General features: G+C 49.1%; 1 pseudogene; it reads left to right on the forward strand.

Annotated features, from left to right (window-relative positions):
- Window positions 1–370: 370 nt before the first annotated feature.
- Window positions 371–16,560, forward strand: LOC141213660 (mitochondrial fission regulator 2-like; annotated as a pseudogene).
- The last annotated feature ends 7,220 nt before the right edge of the window (window positions 16,561–23,780 follow it).

Consider the following 23,780-nt stretch of genomic DNA (forward strand, 5'->3'; position numbering starts at 1 on the left):
TGAGTAAAGCTGTGAAAACTGCAATGCACGTCTCTGAGCTTCCTTGTCACACCACTACCACTATCATCATTCCCTGCTTCACCAGCTGCCCTGAGGCTATACCTCTCCCGTTGGGGGTTATACCATCCACGCTGCACAACCACACCACCGGCCTCAGCGGTCTGCCCTGCAGCGGCGGCTTCATAGCTGCAATCAACGGGTGGCGTAGTCGAACTCTATAACATCTTAATGCCGCGCACTGCCTCTTAGTTTGACCACTCTGGGCACGGACCGGGTCACCGCCACGAGGACTACTACCCCTGTCAGATCCGGCTCCGGGTATCCCCCGCATGCGCAACGCAGCACAACATGGCCCAGGGGGCGCGTCACAATGATTTATCAAAACTACAGCAAGGAGCCCAGTAACATCACTGGATTCGGGGTCTCGGCCCCCACATCATGCTGCTCTCAGATGAGGTAGCATAAACCTGGTGACAGATTCCCTTTAGTAACATCAGACACGATCTTCCATCCAACAAGTCAATGGACCCGAATAATTCAGACTCAGGATTTCTGACTATGATGTTGGCCAAGAGAGTGTGTGAAAAGAGTCTCCTTCCTGCAGACGATCATGCCTTTCAGCTTTGGAAGATGAGCTGCTGCAGCAGAGAGTACAGATTGCTGCCATTGTTGCCCTACAACCGTCACAAGCCGCACAGTCTCGTAAGCCATTGTTTTTGTAATCCTTATAAATCACTTAATGGGTTAAATAGGTCAAGCTTTTGCTATGTATTTGGTATGATTTGATCTCGTTTTTGTTTCTCAGATACAGAATCAATGTGCTCATTTAGCTGCCCAGGTAATGCCCTCTCACCCCCATCTTCAGCTTCTCCACCACTTTCCGCACAGTTTTTGCAATTTACAACCCCAGTAGCTCCGCTGCCCCCTCCTCCTCCTCCTCCTCCTCCTCCTCCACCACCCCCAGTCCCATCTTCCCAACTAAAATCTGCACTTGATATTATAAGAGAACGTAAAGCTTCTCACAAATGCAGCCCGACGGAAAGTGAGGCTTCAGAGAAAGGCAGTGTGGATCAGCTCCCCAGTATGATGGATGTGTTAAAAGGCATGAATTCCATCAAGCTTCGGGCGGTCGAAAGGTCATTTTATAGATTTTCTTTAAATATATATTTTTTATTACAGACATGCGTGAAATAGAATGAAGGAGAAAACTGTAAAAAAAAAAAAAATCTGTCACTGAGCCTGCATCTTTCCCTGCACATGACTGCTGATCTCATGAGCTGTCATGTGCCTTTAACAGCCGCAGGCGGATCCGAGATCCACCCGCAGCTGTTAACCAGTTAAATACCGCTGTCAATCACTAGCAGTGGCATTTAATACACACCTGCCAGAAGCTCGTCACAAGACACACCCATAGGCGTCCCTGTCATGTGATTGCGGGGTGCCAATGTGTTGTCATGACAGCCGGGGGTCTGCAGAAGACCCCTGGCTGTCATTGTAGATCCCCTGTGGCCGGCATTCATAGGAGATTGTGATTTCTGCTATACATAGCAGTGCTGAAGCCCTGCTATGTGTAGCACAGGTAATCAGATGATTGCAGCTTCAAGTCTCCTAAGAGGACTATTGCTGCCAGTAAAAAGTAAAAAAAGTTTTAAAAAACATAAAGGTTTAAATCACGCCCTTTTGCCCTATTGAAAATAAAACCATTAAAAAAATATATGCATATTTGGTATCGCTGTATTCAGAAATCTCCGATCTATCAAAATATAAAGTAAATTAATCAGATCGGTAAACGGCGTAACGACAAAAAAAATCTAAACTCCAGAATTATGTTTTTCTTTTTTTGCCTCCGCAAACATAACAGGCGATCAAAACATTGTATCTACCTCAAAATTATATAAATAAAAACGTCCGCTGAGGGCGCAAAAAATAAGCCCTAACCTGGCCCCAGATCCCGAAAAATGGAGATGCTACGGGTCTCGGAAAATGGCGACATAAGCGATTTTTTTTAATTTTTTTTTTTACAAACTTCTGATTTTTTTTTTCACCACTCACATATAAAAGAACCAATACATGTTTGGTATCTATGAACTCGTACTGACCTGGGAATCATAATGGCTGGTCAGCTTTAGCATTTAGTGAACATAGTAAATAAAATAAAAAAATTACAATTGTGGAAATGCACTTTTTTGCAATTTCACCGCACTTGGAATTTTTTTCCCGTTTTCCAGTACACGATATGGTAAAATAAATGGTGTCAATCAAAAGAACAACTTGTCCCGCAAAAAAAAAAGGTACCGTACAGACCAAAAGTTTGGACACACCTTCTCATTTAAAGATTTTTCTGTATTTTCATGACTATGAAAATTGTACATTCACACTGAAGACATCAAAACTATGAATTAACACATGTGGAATTATATACTTAACAAAAAAGTGTGAAACAACTGAAAATATGTCTTATATTCTAGGTTTTTCAAAGTAGCCACCTTTTGCTTTGATAACTGCTTTGCACACTCTTGGCATTCTCTTGATGAGCTTCAAGAGGTAGTCACCGGAAATGGTCTTCCAACAATCTTGAAGGAATTCCCAGAGATGATTAGCACTTGTTGGCCCTTTTGCCTTCACTCTGCGGTCCAGCTCACCCCAAACCATCTTGATTGGGTTCAAGTCTGGTGACTGTGGAGGCCAGGTCATCTGGTGTAGCACCCCATCACTCTCCTTCTTGGTCAAATAGCCCTTACACAGCCTGGAGGTGTGTTTGGGTTCATCGTCATGTTGAAAAATAAATGATGGTCCAACTAAACACAAACCAGATGGAATAGCATGCCGCTGTAAGATGCTGTGATAGCCATGCTTGTTCAGTATGCCTTCAATTTTGAATAAATCCCCAACAGTGTCACCAGCAAAGCACCCCCACACCATCACACCTCCTCATCCATGCTTCACGGTGGGAACCAGGCATGTAGAGTCCATTCTTTCACCTTTTCTGCGTCGCACAAAAACACGGTGGTTGGAACCAAAGATCTCAAATTTGGACTCATCAGACCAAAGCTCAGATTTCCACTGGTCTAATGTCCATTCCTTGTGTTCTTTAGCCCAAACAAGTCTCTTCTGCTTGTTGCCTGTCCTTAGCAGTGATTTCCTATCAGCTATTTTACCATGAAGGCCTGCTGCCCAAAGTCTCCTCTTAACAGTTGTTGAAGAGAAGTGTCTGCTGCTAGAACTCTGTGTGGCATTGACCGGGTCTCTAATCTGAGCTGCTGTTAACCTGTGATTTCTGAGGCTGGTGACTCGGATAAACTTATCCTCAGAAGCATAGGTGACTCTTGGTCTTCCTTTCCTGGGGAAGTCCTCATGCGAGCCAGTTTCTTTGTAGCGATTGATGGTTTTTGCAACTGCACTTGGGGACACTTTCAAAGTTTGCCCAATTTTTCGGACTGACTGACCTTCATTTCTTAAAGTAATGATGGCCACTCGTTTTTCTTTACTTAGCTGCTTTTTTCTTGCCATAATAAAAATTCTAACAGTCTATTCAGTAGGACTATCAGCTATGTATCCACCAGACTTCTTCACAACACAACTGATGGTCCCAACCCCATTTATAAGGCAAGAAATCCCACTGATTAAACCTGACAGGGCACACCTGTGAAGTGAAAACCATTGACGGTGACTACCTCTTGAAGCTCATCAAGAGAATGCCAAGAGTTTGCAGAGCAGTCATCAAAGCAAAAGGTGGCTACTTTGAAGAACCTAGAATATAAGACATATTTTCAGTTGGTTCACACTTTTTTGTTAGGTATATAATTTCACATGTGTTAATTCATAGTTTTGATGCCTTCAGTGTGAATGTACAATTTTCATAGTCATGAAAAAACAGAAAAATCTTTAAATGAGAAGGTGTGTCAATCTTTTGGTCTGTACTGTATATTGACAAAAAATAAAAAACTTGGCTCTGGGAATAAGAGTAGAAAAAAATGAAAGGGCAAAAACAGAAAATTGCAAGGTCATGAATGGGGTTAACAATGCTGTACCCTTCTCTGGAAGTCCCACATATAATGAATGTAGCAGTGGCGTGAATGCTTGAGAAGGCTCAAATATAATGTGCCTCTTCCAAGCCCCATTCATGGTGGGGGTCTTCCATGCGGACCTCCTGCGATCAGCAGGCTTATCCTGTGGATATGACTAGCCCAGGGGAATGAGGATGACTCGGTACCCGGGCCTTTAGCCTGGCCTTTAGGGATGTCACGGTGGTCGGCTCCCGGGCCCGTACTCTGGGCCTCTCTTTTAAAAGGGTTGGTGTTGTAAAAGAAAGAGTTTGTGACGCCACCTGTGGCTTCTGGTGAGGATCACCAGTGCTGCGCAGTCCACTGAGGCAGGTGATAAGGCAGCATGATGGTATAGCTCCCCACAGGTAGAGCTGGGCCTCAGGGCAGTATAGGAACGGGGATGCAGGACAAAGAGACTCCGCCGGGCCAGATCAAGAACAGGGATGGACACAATAGTCACTTCAGTACCTTTTACTGGTGGAATTTCAGGCACTCCCAGGAGCACTGTAGGGTGAAGGTTGTATGTCCGGATCCTCCCCAATGAGCAGGTTTTGGGCCTCCTGGTTCTGGCTTCTGCGTAGTAAGTTTCTGACCTGCCTGGAGCTAGGCCTAACTTTGCCTCTGTCCTGCGCTGGCTGACCTTGTGGTAGGGCCTTCTCTTGGAGAGCACGCTCACGACCTACGGGGCCTATGTGTCTCCTGGCTCTGGTACGTATCAGCACTTTAGCGATCCTGGGACCTGTAGTTCTCCAGGGATTCCAGTTTATCTTACTGGGTCGTGGAGATCCCGGCAAGCTTCGGACCCGGGGTCCAGTAACTACTTCTTCTTCGGGGTGAGCTAGTTAAGCTCCTTTGCCCCCTATGAACTAACTCTCTACTCTTCGCCTTCGGCCTACTCGGACCCTCAATAGGCTACTCACACTAACGGCAGCGTGCCGTGTTTCACCGATCTTATGGCGCCGACACACCTACAGCTCACCTCACTGAGCTACACGTGAGTCTAGAACGTGCTCCACTGCAGACTGACCTCTTTCAGGCTTTTGCACTGCAGGAACTCTCACAACAGGTTTGCTTTCTGTCGTCTCCAGTCTAGACTAACTGCTGCCTGGCTCCACCTTCCCTTATATATCTCCCTAAGGAGCTCCCTCTGGTGGTCTGAGGTGGAAGTTGGAGATGTGTGAATGGTTATGGGGGCCTCTTGTGGAGGAATCCTTCAGTACACCCTCCTGGGTCTGTGATACCAAGCACAGCTGGGCTTCACATTCCCCCCCCTAGTTAAACTCAGCACTCCCGGGCTGAAGTACATTTTATAACAACAGTAACAATAGGAAACATAAGCAATACTAGAACACTCTTCCCTTTATGGGAGGCACGGATCTTAAACGTTGCAGAAACAATACAAATACAGAGTGTCCTCAGAATCCAAGTCTCCTATGGTGAGGTTCCCATACAGGATGTCCATCTCACAAGGTAGAGTACTTTGGTAGTTTTGAGGGACCTGTCCTAAACCCTCTACGCAGGCCCTGGGGTGGCTGCAGGGCATGAAGATCCGAGTTGCACCTCCAAAAGAGCCACTCCAGATAGGTTTTCCTTCTGAGGTCACCTGAAAGGGGCACTCCAGGGAGCGCAATTATATACAATAAGAGTTTTTGGGCTGCACACAGTCCTCAGCCATGCAGTTCATTATGCAAATAAAGAATTAATAGGAAAAAGCACAAATTGATAAGCATGCATGAAAACAAACAGTTATGCAATACATTACAATTTAATACTCAATACCCCAGGGGTAACTATCTACATTCTCTGAAATTTTGCTACTTTACTCAGTGTACCTAGCAGGAGGTTTACCTCTTGTGCTGCGTACTGATCTGCATAGTGCTGTGGTTAGTGGAGTGTCAGTATCTGTATCCTCAGTTACCCTACCAGTTTTACATGTAACCATGTTGTAAAATTGCCTTAACCTCTCTCTTGGACTGGCAAGTCTACCATTGGCTGGGCCCTCTTGCTCCGCTCCTGCCGGGGATCCTTCATCCGGGGATACTTCTTGAGCTGGCTCTTCTGCAGCACTTACAGGTTCAACTTGCTGTGGAGGGTTTTCTGGCTGTTCATAGAATTGGAGTACTGGAATGATTACTGCACCTCCTATTTGAGGCTAATCCGCTGGGAAGTCTCCAAGGTCAGTGTGTATCACTGTTTCTTTAGGTTCTTCCTGGGTTGTGAAAGACACTTCTTCCTGAGTCTTTAGTAGATGTGGACACAACTTCAGGTGGTCCCTAGATATTGTCGCAGTTGTTCTTCCTCCATCTTTGCTGATCAAACACGTCTTCCTGTTGTCAAACCTTGAATTCAACACAGTGTAGGGTTCTCTCTCCCACTGGTCATCAAGCTTGTGTTTCCTCCGCTTCCTTTTCAATACCACTTCTCCTGGTGTGAAGGGTTCTGCTGGTGCACTTCTGTTGTATTGTGCCTCTTGTTTATCCCTCACCCGAGTGAGACTGTCTTCGACACAGGCTTGGACTCTCCTGTACTGCTCCTGTCTGGTCGTGTCCCAGTCCTCAGTGGTCACATCAGCTTCAGGTTCTACCACACCAAGCTTCAGGTCCATGGGCAACTTCCCTGGTCTTGCACGCATGAGATATGCCGGAGTGCAATTGGTGGAACTTACTGGTATGTGATTATACAGATCCACTAGGTCAGGTAGTAGGTCTGGCCACTGGCTTCTCTCTTCTAGTGGTATGGTCTTCAGTAGATCGATGATGATGTTATTCATCTTTTCACAGAGACCGTTAGTTTGGGGGTGGTACGGTGTAGTCCTGATCTTTTTATACCCGTACAGATGGCAGAACTCTTTGAACAATTCAGCCTCAAAGGCCGTGCCTTGGTCAGTCAGTACCTGTCCAGGCTATCCATGGGACCTGCAGAAGTACGCCTGGAACGTCTTAGCTGCTGTCTCTGCTGTCAGGTCTTTGATAGGGGAGACCACCAGGACCCTGGAGTAGTGATCCACCATGGTCAGGGCATAGGAGTATCCTGACTGACTGGGTGACAACTTGACATGGTCCAGGGCCACGATCTCCAGAGGGCGAGTCGTCTTGATGGGTTGCAGGGGTGCCTTCTGGCTGCTGTAGTCTTTTCTTCTGAGGCTACAGGGTCCACAGTCTCTGCACCACCTCTCAATGAAGCTGCGCATCCCCACCCAGTAGAATCGACACTTCAACAGGGTCTCTAGCTTTTTCTAGCCAAAGTGCCCCACCTGATCGTGGTAGGCCTCCAACACCATCTGGATGTCCGTCTTGGGGACCACTATCTGCCACACCATCTCGAGGGTTTTGGGATTGACGTACCTCCGGCACAACTTCTCACGGTAGATAAACAGCCGGCTTCTCTCATTCCACAGCTGCTTTGCTTGGAGAGCCGCATCCTTCTCCAGGGAGGAACCTTCTTGGGTTATCAGCTCCTTGATACGGCTGACAACCGGGTCGCTGTCCTGGGTCTCTTTCCAGCTGTGGTGAGGCAAGGGGTTTAACGTCTTACCGCGTTGCTTCCTGGAGGCTCGTAGCTCGTGGGCCATCCCATTCCGGTGGAAGGCAGGTAGTTCAACCTCTTCCAGGTCATCCACTTCTTCTTCTGTGTCTGACTGGTGAGGCATCCTGGACAGGGCATCGGCGTTGGCGTTCTTGCGGCCTGCCCGGTACTTTATGGTGAATTGGTAGTTTGACAGCCGAGCCATCCATCGCTATTCCATGGCTCCCAGCTTGGCTGTTTGAAGATGAGTTAAGGGGGTATTGTCAGTGTAGGCAGTAAACTTGCTGGAGGCTAGGTAGTGCTTGAACTTTTCTGTGATGGCCCAGACCAAGGCCAGGAACTCCAACTTGAAGCTGCTATAGTTCTCTGGGTTCCTCTCGGTCGGGCGGAGCTTCCTGCTTGCATACGCGATGACTTTCTCCTGGCCATTCTGCTTCTGACTTAAGACAGTGCCCAGGCCTTCATTGCTGGCATCTGTATACAGCAGGAATGTTTGGCTGTAGTCAGGGTAGGCTAGGATCTCATCACCTGTCAGGATCTCCTTCATCTCTTGAAATGATTCAGCCTGTTCTTTACCCCAGTGGAATGGAGGGTTTTTGCTTTTGGGGGACTGCCCTACCAGGAGGTCTTGCAGAGGAGCTGCCTTCTTAGTGTAGTCCTTTACAAACCTCCGGTAGTATCCGACTAGTCCCAAGAACTGACGCACCTCCTTGAGGTTCTTCGGCTCCGGCCACTTCTGGATGGCAGTAACTTTCTCCGGGTCTGGTGCTACCCCTTCCGGACTGACAATGTGCCCCAGGTACTGTACCTTTCTCTTGAGCAGGTGGCACTTTGAGGGCTTCAACTTCATCCCGTACCGGGACAGTGACTCAAATACCTCTGCCAGGTGTTTCAGGTGGTCCTCGTACGTTCTGGAGTACACAATTACGTCATCCAGGTAAAGTAACACAGTCTCGAAGATGCGGTGTCCCAGGCAGCACTCCATCAGTCTCTGGAACATTCCGGGGGCATTTTAGAGTCAAAACGGCATGCTGTTGAACTCGCAGAGTCCCATCGGGGTGGTGAAGGCCGTCTTCTCCCGATTCTCCTCAGCCACAGCGACCTGCCAGTAACCACTAGTGAGGTCAAGGGTAGAAAAGTAATTTGCAGACTTTAAGGCAGCTAGGGACTCTTCTATGCGTGGTAAAGGGTATGCATCTTTATGTGTAATGCGATTTACTTGACGGTAATCTACACACATTCTCATGCTCCCATCCTTTTTCCTAACCAGCACTAGGGGAGCCGCCCAGGGACTACAACTATCCCTAATTACTCCCGCCTTCCTCATGTCATGCAGCATTTCTTTTGCCTTCTGGTAGTGAGCTGGGGGTATAGGCCTATAACGTTCTTTAATTGGGGAATGGTTGCCTGTGGAGATATGATGTTGAACCCCCTTAACCCTCCCAAAGTCAAGTGGATGTTTACTGAACACCTGTGAGTATTCTTGAACCACCCGGTGTACACCCTGTTTTTGATGGGCAGGAGTGGTGTCTGTCCCAACATGGAGCTGTTGACACCAATCCTCCACCTGGGTTGCAGGGTCATTATCTTCCACTTCTTCTGGTGAAGTTAAGGACTCCGCCACATGGATACAGTTGTTGTTGACAGCATGTAGTTTAGCAACAGTGGCATAACGTGGCAGTTTGACCTCATCTTCCCCTAGGTTAAGAAGACGGACAGGCACCCTCCCATTACGTACATCTACCACCCCCCTGGCGGTTAAGAGCGTGGGTCTGTGCTCAGAGCAAAGGGGTTCTACTACCGCCTGGTAGCTCTGTCCTCTAAGACCTATGGCAGCTCTACACCAGATGAGCATTTCACTCATTGGGGGAACAACAATGGGTATAGGGTCTGTTACCCTCACGTTACCGATTTCACCATCTGTTAATTGTACTTGCTGTTGATACATCAAGACGCGGATCTCTCTCTGCAGCGCCCTCCTCTGTCTCGGTCTGGCAGTGTCAGCGATCTCTTGGAGCAAGAACACAACCTCTCCCAAACAGTTACCAACAACATTAGTGCCTAGTACCATATATGGGTTGCTGTCATCAGGGTTAGTCTCCACTACAATAAGTCCCTGGTCCTTCAGCTCCACTCTCCCCACCTTACAGTCACATTCTTAACCCCGAGTAGGTTAAGGGGGAGTCCATTTGATGCATATACAGACAAATTTGGAGCTGGCGGACGCAGATCGTCCATGGACCAGTACCTCTTGTAGAGGACTTCAGGTATGATGGTTACCTGAGATCCTGTGTCCAGCAGGGCATGCATCGGGATCCCGTCCAATACAATGGACAGGAAAGGTCTTCCTCCGACGAACCTGTTGTACCAGTCTGATGGACCTGGTGAGTCTACTCCTGGGTGGCGGCCTTCGGACCCAGGGTTTTCTCGTTTAAGGGACAATTCAGGGCGATGTGTCCGGTCTTATGGCATCGGTAACAGATCGGTTCCCTTGGTGGACGGCGTTGGTCACTGGTCCTCGGCGAGGGTGGTGTTGGCCTCCTCCTCCTCCGCATCCAGGGGACATCCTCAGGGCTATCAGCTAGCAGGATCTTCCCTCCTCCCTCAGGCTCCGTCCGCAGCTGCAGGGCACTCAGCACGGTGGTCAGGGTTTTACTCAACTGACGCACCTCTGAGCGCAGACTGTCCAGGTCTTTAGGGGACGTTGTTGGAACCTTAGCTTCAGCAGTCACTGGAGAAAAGGTGGGCGTTGCAGGCTCTGGGGTTGCCCCACCCTGGTAACATTGGATGGCATTTGTCTCCAGGGGCTGTAGTCCTTTTATAGCCATGTCCTTTAGATTGTCAAAGGTGGCATCTGGATGATCCAGGGACCACCAACGCACAGTCCTGCTCTCCTCTGGAGACTTCAGTCCCCGGACAAACTGTTCCTTCAGCATTTTGTTCTCATTCTCAAAGCTGGTCGGACTAACCTGGTTCAGAGCCCGCAGGGCCCCTTGAAGATGCCAGGCGTAGTCACGAACATAGTCCTCTGGTTGTTGGGAGCAGCTGTAGAACCTCATCCGGAGGTCCGCCTCAGTAAGGTCCTCAAAGACAGTATGTAGTTTTTGGAATATTGCGGACACTATCCCCGGTCTGCGGCCGACCATGTTTCCACTTCCCGCTCCGCAGCACCGGTCAGCTGTCCTAATACAACGGCAGCTCTTTGTTTGCCGGTCATAGAGTACATGTCCAAAATACCACATATCTTCCGCTTAAATCCAGACAGGGTATCTGGTTTGCCGTTGTACTGGCGGAGCCACTTTTCTCCAGGAATGTACGGTAAAGTCATAGGAATAACAGGTGTTACAGGCGCTGCTGGTGGAGCGGCGGCTTCGGCCTGCCCATTATCGGGGACGTTGACCGGTAGGTCGGCGTTCTGCTGTTCGACGGACATCTTAGCGCCCCCCTAGTTAACCGTGGCCTACCTTCTGGTTTTTCTTCCGGTAGGCTGCAGCTCCGCAGGTGACGGTTGTCTTCAGGACCTTGCGTCGCTTGCATCCTACGTCAGAGCGTTCAGCGACGCTCCGTACAGGACCTGGCGCTTCCTGATTTGACATCAAGGCGTGGGGTGTGTCCGGGACTTCGTGCTCTTTTGCAGGTACGCCCCTTATTTTCCCGCGGTTACGCCCTTCTTCTCGCTCAACGGCCCAACAATGGCGGCTATCTTCACCACAACTTTTCGTACACAGTTCAAAATAAAGGCGCACAGTACCCGGTGGCAACGGGCAAAACACGGTGTCATTGCAGTGGGCACGTGATCCTGTTTGTGACGCCAGGAAAGAGATGACTAGCCCAGGGGAATGGGGATGACTCGGTACCCGGGCCTTTAGGGATGTCGCGGTGGTCGGCTCCCGGGCCCGTACTCTGAGCCTCTCTTTTAAAAGGGTTGGTCTTGTAAAAGAAAGAGTTCGTGACGCCACCTGTGGCTTCTGGTGAGGATCACCAGCGCTGCGCAGTCCACTGAGGCTGGTGATAAGGCAGCTTGATGGTATAGCTCCCCACAGGTAGAGCTGGGCCTCAGGGCAGTATAGGAACGGGGATGCAGGACAAAGAGACTCCGCCGGGCCAGATCAAGAACAGGGACGGACACAATAGTCACTTCAGTACCTTTTACTGGTGGAATTTCAGGCACTGCCCGGAGCACTGTAGGGTGAAGGGTGTATGTCCGGATCCTCCCCAATGAGCAGGTTTTGGGCCTCCTGGTTCTGGCTTCTGCGTAGTAAGTTTCTGACCTGCCTGGAGCTAGGCCTAACTTTGTCTCTGTCCTGCGCTGGCTGACCTTGTGGTAGGGCCTTCTCTTGGAGTGCACGCTCCCAACCTACGGGGCCTATGTGTCTCCTGGCTCTGGTACGTATCAGCACTTTAGCGATCCTGGGACCTGTAGTTCTCCAGGGATTCCAGTTTATCTTACTGGGTCGTGGAGATCCTGGCAAGCTTCGGACCCGGTGTCCGGTAACTACTTCTTCTTCGGGGTGAGCTAGTTAAGCTCCTCTGCCCCCTATGAACTAACTCTCTACTCTTCGCCTTCGGCCTACTCGGACCCTCAATAGGCTACTCACACTAACGGCAGCGTGCCGCGTTTCACCGATCTTATGGCGCCGGCACACCTAAAGCTCACCTCACTGAGCTACACGTGAGTCTAGAATGTGCTCCACTGCAGACTGACCTCTCTCAGGCTTTTGCACTGCAGGAACTCTCACAACAGGTTTGCTTTCTGTCGTCTCCAGTCTAGACTAACTGCTGCCTGGCTCCACCTTCCCTTATATATCTCCCTAAGGAGCTCCCTCTGGTGGTCTGAGGTGGAAGGTGGAGATGTGTGAATGGTTATGGGGGCCTCTTGTGGAGGAATCCTTCAATACACCCTCCTGGGTCTGTGATACCAAGCACAGCTGGGCTTCACAGATAGGTGATAACTTGCAAAGTTAAAATTAACTTATGCAAACATGATTTCAATAATTATATTAGGTTTAACATTTCAGAGTAGTCTGTCCCTAATTATAAATATGCTGTATTAGCCCCACTAATAGGATCTTAGACAAGTCTTTTCAGAAAATGGATAGCAGGTGATTGATTCATTTTTTTAGAAAAAGTCTGTAAAATAAATCTTATTAGACATAGCAGCAATGAATGAAAAGTAGTTTGTATGAAGAGCTAAGTTATAGCCTGTCAATTACAGAATGGCAGTGATGTTTATTTTCACCGATTTTTCGCTTTAGATCCCCTGGTGGGAAACCCTAAACCAGGAAAGACAAGAAGAGATGTTCACTTAATGATCCCACAGACCCTGCAGCCATTATAGCCAAAGCCTTGAAGCAGAAGTTTGCGCACAGAAATGGTGATGACGCTGTCAATAAAGAAAATAGATCTCATGAGGAGTCTCCGTTCTCCAGTCCTGAAGCCCCAATGGTACTGTTTGTAAATCTTACATGACTGACCAACCAAAAATCAGGCTTATGAAAGATCGTGAATGGAAGGTTTGTTGCTGGATCTTTAAACGGTTTATCCAGGACTATTTTATCTTTTTACTATAAGCCTAAAAACTAACAGGCAGGTTGTTACTAACAGTGGCAACTATCTGCCTGTTGTATCCGGTGCCGGCTCGGAGAGGTCACCGACCACTGTCGCCGGCGATTCAGCTGCTCCAAGTCAACAGAGCAGCTCTTCTTCTTCCAGGCTGCTCTGTTGATGGGGCGTGGCTACCGACGTTAGGCAACTTGTGAGTCGGCTGCCAATCAGCATGACGTCAGCAGTCACGATCCATCAAGAGACCAGAGCAGAAGAGAAGCCGCTGCTCTGTAGACATGATATTAGCAGAAGCCGCTGAATTGCTGTGACCGCTCTGTGTCAGCAGAGATCGGTGCAGGGCACAACAGACTGGTAGTTAGCAACTACCTACCTGTTAGTTCTTAGGTCAATAGTTAAAAAAATGTAATAGTCCTAGATAACCCCTTTTAACATTATATACTTGGCAGCAATTATCTATCGTGTGACGTGGCCATAAGACTAAGTCAACTGTATAACATGGTCCTTGACTGTATAACATGGTCTATTACTGACCAGTGATAAGAAAGTATAAAAGCACGGACAACCCCATTTATTTGAAATATGGTTCCTAATGTTTTCGGCACTAGCTACAGATATAGACCCTAATTGCTCTATAGGGGTTGTCCATCAATAAAGACAATTTTTTTAAATACTTAAATGCATGCATTTTTAGCTAAAAATAATTTTTTGGAATTGGATTTGATTAAAAATTTTGCACCGTTTGCCTTTTGTAGTCTCTATCTTGCACTGTCTAAGAATCCATCAGTGAGCTTATTATAACAGTTCAATAGGAGAGAACTGTTATAACAAGAGAAGGAGAGTACCTTTTTTTATGTCTTTTTCTGACCTCATCTCAGCTGGTTTAAGACCACTGACCACATCAAAGTTGAATGTGCAGGGAAACAAATAGTCTGTAAAAGCCAAATGGTGCAATATATTTAATGAAACCAAAATGCACAAAATATATCTTTAAGTCCACAAAGATGCAACATGCACCAATTGGCAGAACGGGGAATTTTTATCCCCAATGGAGAACTTTTATCCCTGTTACAAAATATGTGCCGCAGGTCAGATGCATGACCGCTGGGAGTCTACCGGAAAAAGCCGAGCAGCTACCTAGGGAATGAATGGAGCAGCTGTCAAGCATGTGCCTTTGCTGAAGCATTCGTCATCGAAACCAATTTTTTACACTGTTGATACTACATAGTAAAAAAAACATAGTTCTTATAGATGCTATATAACCCTTTTAAGGCAACCCACATACTCTAAAATCTAGACCTTTCGGCTGCGTGCCCACGATGCGTTTTTCATGCGTTTCCACTGCGGAATTTCCGCAGTGGAAACTCATTAAAAACGCTTGGTAATCTGCACCACATGGTCCTCAATGGCATTCCGCAATGTCAATGCACATGCTGCGGATTATTCCGCAGCGTTTCTGCGGCGCTCAAAAATCCGCAGCATGTTCATTAATTTTGCGGAAGCGCAGCGGAATTGCCGCCATTGACTTGCATTGAGACGCATATAATCCGTGTCTATACGTTTGTACATGTGGATTATATGCGTTTCTATGTGCGGATGGTACCCAGTTCTGGAGGAGAGAAGACTCTCATCCAGACCTGGGTACCATTGTACCTGTGAAAAAAAGAATAAAATAATAAATAAAGTTTATATTTACCTTCTCGCGGGCCGGCCGGCAGCGCTTATCTTCCAGGACCTGAGATGACGTCGCGATCATGTGACCGCAGACTGTCTCGCGATATGCCGGCAACCCGGAAGGACCGCGACAACACACGCGGCAGCACATGCGGCAGGGGATCGGTAAGTATAGCTTTATTTTTTACAGTCACACTATATAAATCCATGCTGTTTGCATGGATTTATATAGTGTGACCTAGTTGTCAAGCACTTTCCAAGTGATGCTATCGGGGCTCGGTTAGCTGCATGCATCACACACACCCCATTTCCGAGGGACAGCTCAACGGTGCTCCCATTAGTACAGTAATGCAGGCACGACAAATCATGTCCCTGGCTGGAGTGGGGAGGGGGAAGCACACCCAGTGATGTAGGAGCAGGGGGGGACGGTTTCTGGGCATAGGTAGGAGCCCATTGGTTGGAAGTCACCTGGGCTCATACACAGAGAGGTAGGTATATAAGGTGTCTTCATCTTAGTCGAGTAGAGTCAGTTCAGTCAGGAGGAGAAGAGAAAAGGAGTTCAACCAGGAGGGCTGACAGGGAGCTGTGGCTCAGTCTGGGCCCAGCTCCACGAGGCAGGCCTAGAGTGAAGGCCAGAGCCAGAAGAAAGGACAGAAACAGAAAGGAACAGAAAGGAAAGTAAGAAGGAACAGAACACCAAGAGAGGCCCAGAGACACGAAGGCAGAAGGAACCCTAAGGACCCAGGAGATTACAGGTGACGGGTTGGCAGAACAGGGTACCGGATCCCAAGTTGGTGGAGGCGACTAATCCTTAACCAAGAACCGGTGGTCGCAATCATTTAGTGGTGCGACCCCTTACTACACCTACTAGAAAGGCACACCACATAGGGTCAGGGAAGTGGGTACCCAGCCCTCCCAGGAGAAGATCAGAGGCAGCTGGACAAAAGTAGTGTCATTGGTGGGGCACGGCTGACGAAAGGATAGAAGGGAGTCCTGTGCCACACTCTGGAATTACCTGGGGGTTGACCGAGCCCCCTGCCTGGTGGAAGCAGCACGGCTCGGGCGGTCCTACCTGTGCACAAGTGAACTGGATGAGAACTGTGAGTAAAAAGCTTGAACTGCAACGCCTTGTCTCTGTGCTTTCTCACCGTATGCAGCACTACTGGTACTGGGACGCCCGTGCACCATAACCCCCACCGTCTACTACACTGCCCTGGGGCTTCACTCTTCCCGTCGGGAGTCACACTACCTCAGCTGCATACACCATCAGCCCCAGCGGTCTGCCTTGCAGCGGCGGTTCGCACTGACCGCAATCCACGGGTGGCGTAGTCGGACATTATCCCATAAAAGCCCCCACAAAAGACCGCCATTGGCCTGACCACACTGAGCCACGGGCCCGGGTCACCGCCACGGAGACTACAACCCCCAGAAGCCCGGTTCCGGGTGTCCCTCGGCCCAGGGGGCGAGTCAAATGCACAATCTGCATGCATTTTTTCTGGCAAGGGAGATGCAGAAACGCTGCAGAAATTTTCTGCTTCATTTCTGCATCGTGGGCACATACCCTTATTGGGTAGAAGTGTTTTAACTAATTGAATCGTTGACTGATCCTTCACGATTTTCCCAGTGTATATATGAATGTATATCTGGTTCTAACTTTTCCTATGTTCTTCACTTGTAGTTTGGGCGCCACCTGCTTAAGCCTATTGGGAAAAGAACACAGAAGGAAATTACAAGAAAGCAAGTTCATGTCTGAGTTGATGTTCATACCCCTGATGAAGCCATAATCACTTGGCGTAACGCGTAGGTTATTTATATCCTTCCTTTTTCTTTGAGCAGCTTTATTCTTGGCTAGTGTTGAGCGATACCTTCCGATATCGGGAAATATCAGATCGGATTGGATCGGACCGATACCGAAAAAGTATCGGATATCGCCGATTCCGATACCGGAAACCAATGCAAGTCAATGGGACAGAAATATCGGAATGAAAATAAACCCTTTCTTTCCTTGTAGGTTAATTCTACATGAAGGAAAACAACTAAGAATAATGTAGAATGTATTGGGGGAGGTGGCGGAGACAATAAAGGCATAGAGGTTTAGCCCAATCAAATGGAACAGCAGGAATTAATTTTTTTTTTTAAGACGTTCTGAGTTACGGAAATATTGACTATGTTAAGTATTTTTATATTTTGTCAGATATTTATGTTTCACTACTTCCATGCTCTTCACCTTCTTTTTTACTTCTCCCACACTTTCTCCTTCATCATCCTCAGCATCTTTTTCATCCACTTCTTCTTCACCTTCTTCATCTTCTTCTTCTTCACCTTCTTCGTATTATTCTTTTTTTTTACATTCATCATATTCTACTTCTTCATCTTCTTCATCTTCTTCTTCTTCATCATATTCTTATTTGTGGCAGGCATTCCTCTAGTTGTTATCTATAAAAGGTTGGACATTACACCTTTCGTTCTGCCCGTCACAAAAGATTTACAACAGGATTTGTCCGCGTTCAGTTTGGCCTGCAGCAGCAGGTCTTTTCCAGGGGCACCACGAGGAGGAACGGACTCACCCCCATACACTGCTTAGTCATCTTCTGCTTATAATTTAGATATTATCTTTTGCTCTGATTTTTAGTCTTATGCTTAATGTTCTTCCGCTTTTTGTTCTGCAGCTTCTTGTATTTCTGCTTCTTGGTTTTCTGTCTCTTGTTCTTCTGTATCTTGGTGCTTGTCTTCTCTTCTTTGTCCTCTTGGTCAACTTCTTCAGGGTCATCTTCTTGGTCTTCTTCGGGGTGGTCTTCAGGGTCGTCGTCTTCGGGGGTCCTCGTCTTCGGGGTCCTCGTCTTCTTCGGGTTGGTCTTCTGGGTCCTCATCTTCGGGGTCCTCGTCTTCTTCGGGGTGGTCTTCAGGGTCCTCGTCTTCTTCGGGGTGGTCTTCAGGGTCCTCGTCTTCAGGGTCGTCGTCTTCGGGGTCCTCGTCTTCTTAGGGTTGGTCTTCAGGGTCCTCGTCTTCAGGGTCCTCGTCAGGGAGATCTAGAGTGATTACCAAGAACCATTTCAAAAAGCTTGAACTTGGAAATGTAGCAGAAGGTACAAGAAAGCTGAGGAACTACCGAGGACCAGCTGACGGTACTGGAACCCGGATGGGTAGCAGAAGGTACAAGAGCCAATGGAACTGCCGAAGACCAGCTGACGGTACTGGAACTCGGTTACTAAGCAGGAGGTACCTGTGCCAGAAAGCACTACCAAGGACCAGCAGACGTTGGTGGAACTTGGATACCGAGAAGGAGGCACCTAATCCAAAGGCACTGTCGAGAACCAGTTGATGGTACTGGAACCCGGATGGGTAGTAGAAGGTACAAGAGCAAATGGAACTACCGAGGACCAGCTGACGGTACTGGAACCCGGATGGGTAGCAGAAGGTACAAGAGCCAATGGAACTGCCGAAGACCAGCTGACGGTACTGGAACTCGGTTACTAAGCAGGAGGTACCTGTGCCAGAAAGCACTACCAAGGACCAGCAGACATTGGTGGAACTTGGATACCGAGAAGGAGGCACCTAATCCAAAGGCACTGCCGAGAACCAGCTGACGGTACTGGAACCCGGATGGGTAGCAGAAGGTACCCATGTAAAAAAAAATTCAAGGCCGCGAACCGGCCGCAGTTACCACAACCCACAGTCCTACAGGGGGTGCTTGTCCTATTGGCACTATGGAACCAGCCTTCATTGCCAGATCCCGCAGCCCACATAGGAGTCACCTAAACTGCAGGCACCATAGAGTCGGCTAACCCGACCGCAACACGACAGGACAACGCATTGGAGGCAAAGTGACGTTGACACTACCCGGAAACAGCTGGCGTGCTGGAACCAGGCTGGGCAGGAGGGAGTACCCATGCCAAAGTCACTGCCGATAACCAGCTGACGGTACTGGAACCCGGATGGGTAGCAGAAGGTACAAGAGCCAATGGAACTGCCGAAGACCAGCTGACGGTACTGGAACTCGGTTACTAAGCAGGAGGTACCTGTGCCAGAAAGCACTACCAAGGACCAGCAGACGTTGATGGAACTTGGATACCGAGAAGGAGGCACCTAATCCAAAGGCACTGCCGAGAACCAGCTGACGGTACTGGAACCCGGATGGGTAGCAGAAGGTACCCATGTAAAAAAAAGTTCAAGGCCGCGAGCCGGCCGCAGTTACCAAAACCCACAGTCCTACAGGGGGTGCTTGTCCTATTGGCACTATGGAACCAGCCTTCATTGCCAGATCCCGCAGCCCACATAGGAGTCACCTAAACTGCAGGCACCATAGAGTCGGCTAACCCGACCGCAATACGACAGGACAACGCATTGGAGGCAAAGTGACGTTGACACTACCCGGAAACAGCTGGCGTGCTGGAACCAGGCTGGGCAGGAGGGAGTACCCATGCCAAAGTCACTGCCGAGAACCAGCTGACGGTACTGGAACCCGGATGGGTAGTAGAAGGTACAAGAGCAAATGGAACTACCGAGGACCAGCTGACGGTACTGGAACCCGGATGGGTAGCAGAAGGTACAAGAGCCAATGGAACTGCCGAAGACCAGCTGACGGTACTGGAACTCGGTTACTAAGCAGGAGGTACCTGTGCCAGAAAGCACTACCAAGGACCAGCAGATGTTGGTGGAACTTGGATACCGAGAAGGAGGCACCTAATCCAAAGGCACTGCCGAGAACCAGCTGACGGTACTGGAACCCGGATGGGTAATAGAAGGTACAAGAGCAAATGGAACTACCGAGGACCAGCTGACGGTACTGGAACCCGGATGGGTAGCAGAAGGTACAAGAGCCAATGGAACTGCCGAAGACCAGCTGACGGTACTGGAACTCAGTTACTAAGCAGGAGGTACCTGTGCCAGAAAGCACTACCAAGGACCAGCAGACGTTGGTGGAACTTGGATACCGAGAAGGAGGCACCTAATCCAAAGGCACTGCCGAGAACCAGCTGACGGTACTGGAACCCGGATGGGTAGTAGAAGGTACAAGAGCAAATGGAACTACCGAGGACCAGCTGACGGTACTGGAACCCGGATGGGTAGCAGAAGGTACAAGAGCCAATGGAACTGCCGAAGACCAGCTGACGGTACTGGAACTCGGTTACTAAGCAGGAGGTACCTGTGCCAGAAAGCACTACCAAGGACCAGCAGACGTTGGTGGAACTTGGATACCGAGAAGGAGGCACCTAATCCAAAGGCACTGCCGAGAACCAGCTGGCGGTGCTGGAACCCAGGGTAAATACTAAAAACAGAGTGGAGCCAGAGGTGTAATTGGAGCAAGTTTTAAATCAGTAGTACAGTGGATGTGGACAAAGCAGGAGAATTTGCCGGACACACAGCAGGGGAACAGCTGACGTTACTGAACCCCAATAACACTGGAGCAAGCGTTGACTGTGCAGACGGCACTTCTGAGCAGCAACTAGCGGTATTGGAGCCCAGGGTAAATACTAAAAACAGAGGAGCCAGAGGTGTAATTGGAGCAACTTTAAAATCTGTAGTAGTGAGAATGTGGACAGAGCAGGAGAAATTGCCGTCCGCACAGCAGGGGAACAGCTGACGTTACTGAACCTCAATAACACGGCAGCAAGTGTTGACTGTGCAGACGGCACTTCCGAGCGCCAACTGGCGGTGTTGGAGCTCAGGGATAATACTGAAAACAGAGGAGCCAGAGGTGTAATTGGAGCAACTTTAAAATCTGTAGTAGTGAGAATGTGGACAGAGCAGGAGAAATTGCCGTCCGCACAGCAGGGGAACAGCTGACGTTACTGAACCCCAATGACACGGCAGCAAGTGTTGACTGTGCAGACAGCACTTCCGAGCGCCAACTGGCGGTGTTGGAGCTCAGGGATAATACTGAAAACAGAGGAGCCAGAGGTGTAATTGGAGCAACTTTAAAATCTGTAGTAGTGAGAATGTGGACAGAGCAGGAGAAATTGCCGTCCGCACAGCAGGGGAACAGCTGACGTTACTGAACCCCAATAACACGGCAGCAAGTGTTGACTGTGCAGACGGCACTTCCGAGCGCCAACTGGCGGTGTTGGAGCTCAGGGATAATACTGAAAACAGAGGAGCCAGAGGTGTAATTGGAGCAACTTTAAAATCTGTAGTAGTGAGAATGTGGACAGAGCAGGAGAAATTGCCGTCCGCACAGCAGGGGAACAGCTGACGTTACTGAACCCCTATAACATCGCAGCAAGTGTTGACTGTGCAGACGGCACTTCCAAGCGCCAACTGGCGGTGTTGGAGCTCAGGGATAATACTGAAAACAGAGGAGCCAGAGGTGTAATTGGAGCAACTTTAAAATCTGTAGTAGTGAGAATGTGGACAGAGCAGGAGAAATTGCCGTCCGCACAGCAGGGGAACAGCTGACATTACTGAACCCCTATAACATGGCAGCAAGTGTTGACTGTTCAGACGGCACTTCCGAGCGCCAACTGGCGGTGTTGGAGCTCAGGGATAATACTGAAAACAGAGGAGCCAGAGGTGTATTTGGAGGAGGTTTTAAATCAGTAGTACAGTGGATGTGGACAGAGCAGGAGAAATTGCCGTCCGCACAGCAGGGGAACAGCTGACGTTACTGAACCCCAATAACACGGCAGCAAGTGTTGACTGTGCAGATGGCACTTCCAAGCGCCAACTGGCGGTGTTGGAGCTCAGGGATTACAGTTCAGGTGGTAGAAACATGAACAGAACAGGAGACCTGGATACTGTTGCCAACCAATTATTTATTCTGGAAGAGGACTGGCAAATTCATGAGAGATCCAGGCCTTGTTCATTTTGAGAAAAGTAAGCCGGTCAACGTTATCGGAGGATAGTCGCATGCGACGGTCTGTTAGTACACCACCTGCGGCACTAAAGACGCGTTCCGATAATACACTAGCAGCAGGGCAAGCTAGTACCACCAATGCATACTGACTAAGCTCTGGCCATGTATCCAGCTTACAGACCCAAAACTTGAAGGGAGAAGAGCCGTCTGGGAGTACACAAAGAGGGCAAGACATGTAGTCTGTCACCATCTGACGGAAACGTTGCCTCCTGCTGACTGGAGCCGTCTGTGATGGTGTAGACATTTGTGGCGGCGGGGACACAAAACTTTGCCACATTTCGGCCTTACTGGTCTTGCCTTGTGCTGAGGCGCTGCTTCTGCTCCCTCTTTGTGCAGAGCTTCCTCCACTGCCTCGACGCACTGAGCTGCTTTGTAAAGCACTAGCAGCACTGCTCTCGGTTGGAATGGAGAACATGATGGAATGCACCAGTGCGTCTTGGTACTCCCGCATTTTACGCTCCCGGTTCAACGGTGTTATGAGGCTTTGTAAGTTGTCCCGGTAGCGAGGATCTAGGAGGGTGGACACCCAATAATCAGCCGTGTTGAGAATGTGGGCGATGCGGCGGTCGTTTCTCAGGCACTGCAGCATGAAATCAACCATGTGCTTGTCACGGGTGTGTCGCCACGAAGATCGTCACGATTACACAGCCTGACTTCTCGCAGCTGACTTTTTGGTGCTTTGTGTTTTTCGGCAGTGAGGGAGTTAATTCTCTCTCTCTGTGCTAGACGAGGTCCAGCCTCGCCCAGCTGCAATCAATGCTGCTGTAGTGAGACTCCTTCAAATGCCTGCTGGTCTGTTAGGGAAGTGTCGATGAAAGCATTTCATGCAGACTAACTGAGCGGATCGTGGTTTTTGGAGTTTCAGAGATAAGTGTATTTGGAGTGTTTTTTCCCTTCCTCGCTTTATCATTTATCTCCTTTCCCGTTGGTGTTCCCTCTGTTGTAGTTGTGTAGTTTTTGTATGCAAGGTGGTTTGGGTTTTTCCCTTGTACTGTCTCGTTCGTCTAAGTACTGTGTGTGGGCATATTATTACTTGTCCCCTTTTGTTGTGATCGGGGTCCTTCTCAGGACTAGATTACTTAGGTGCAGGGATCCTCAGGAGTAGGGGTTACGTTGGCGGCCTGGACCTCTGTACCTTTAACAGTACCTCCAGGTTGAGGGATTAGTCAGGGCCCCAGCTTAGGGTCAGCTTAGGCCCCCTACCTCCAGTATACAGAGACAGCGTGACATTTTCACCGACCCCTTAGTTTTTCTCCAGCTACCATGGATCCAGTAGCCGGTCTAGCTCGGCAGTTGCAGAGTTTGTCCATGGAGCTGGCGGACGTTAGGTCCAAGGTTTTGTATCCTCAGGAGCAAGCCGGACCAGAACCTAAAGTAGCTCTCCCTGACAGGTTCACTGGGGGGCGGGACAAGTTTTATGTTTTCCGGGAGGAATGCAAGTTGTACTTTCGGCTGCGGCCTCGGTCATCGGGGAGTGAAGAACAAAGGGTGGGAATTGTCATCTCGCTCCTACAAGGGGACCCACAATCTTGGGCGTTCTCTCTTCCCCCGGGCTCCCCGGCTCTCCAGTCAGTGGATAGGTTTTTCGCTGCTCTGGGACTCGTATATGATGACCCAGATCGGATCTCCCTTGCTGAGTCTAAGTTACGTAGGATCCAGCAGGGAGATCGTCCGGCGGAGGAATTCTGTTCGGAGTTCCGTAGGTGGGCCACGGACACCCAGTGGAATGACCCGGCTCTTAGGAGCCAGTTTTGTCAAGGTTAATCTGACAAATTACAGGATGTGTTGGCACAGTATGACTCTCCCGCGTCACTGGAAGCCGTTATGGCCCTTGCTATTCGCGTTGACAGACGGCTTCGGGAGAGGTGCGGGATAACTCTACCCCCTGTGATGACTCCACCTCCTACAAGGTCCCCTCATATGGTGGTTCCCCTGGTCAGTCCAGAGGAGCCTATGCAATTAGGAGGGACATCATTTCGGGGGAGGGGACCGGTGGTGCGCCATAAGACAGGAAGGTGTTTCTTCTGCGGGAGAAAGGGACATTTTATTGGGGGGTGTCCATCCCGTTCCTTGCAGAGTGAAGAGTCGTCGGAAAACTGTTGATCCCAGGTTGTGTGGTG

Source organism: Phyllobates terribilis, unplaced genomic scaffold, assembly GCF_046119375.1.
Source record: "Phyllobates terribilis strain yellow unplaced genomic scaffold, ASM4611937v1 Scaffold_204__1_contigs__length_3514536, whole genome shotgun sequence".
In the NCBI taxonomy this organism is placed as follows: Eukaryota; Metazoa; Chordata; class Amphibia; order Anura; family Dendrobatidae; genus Phyllobates; species Phyllobates terribilis.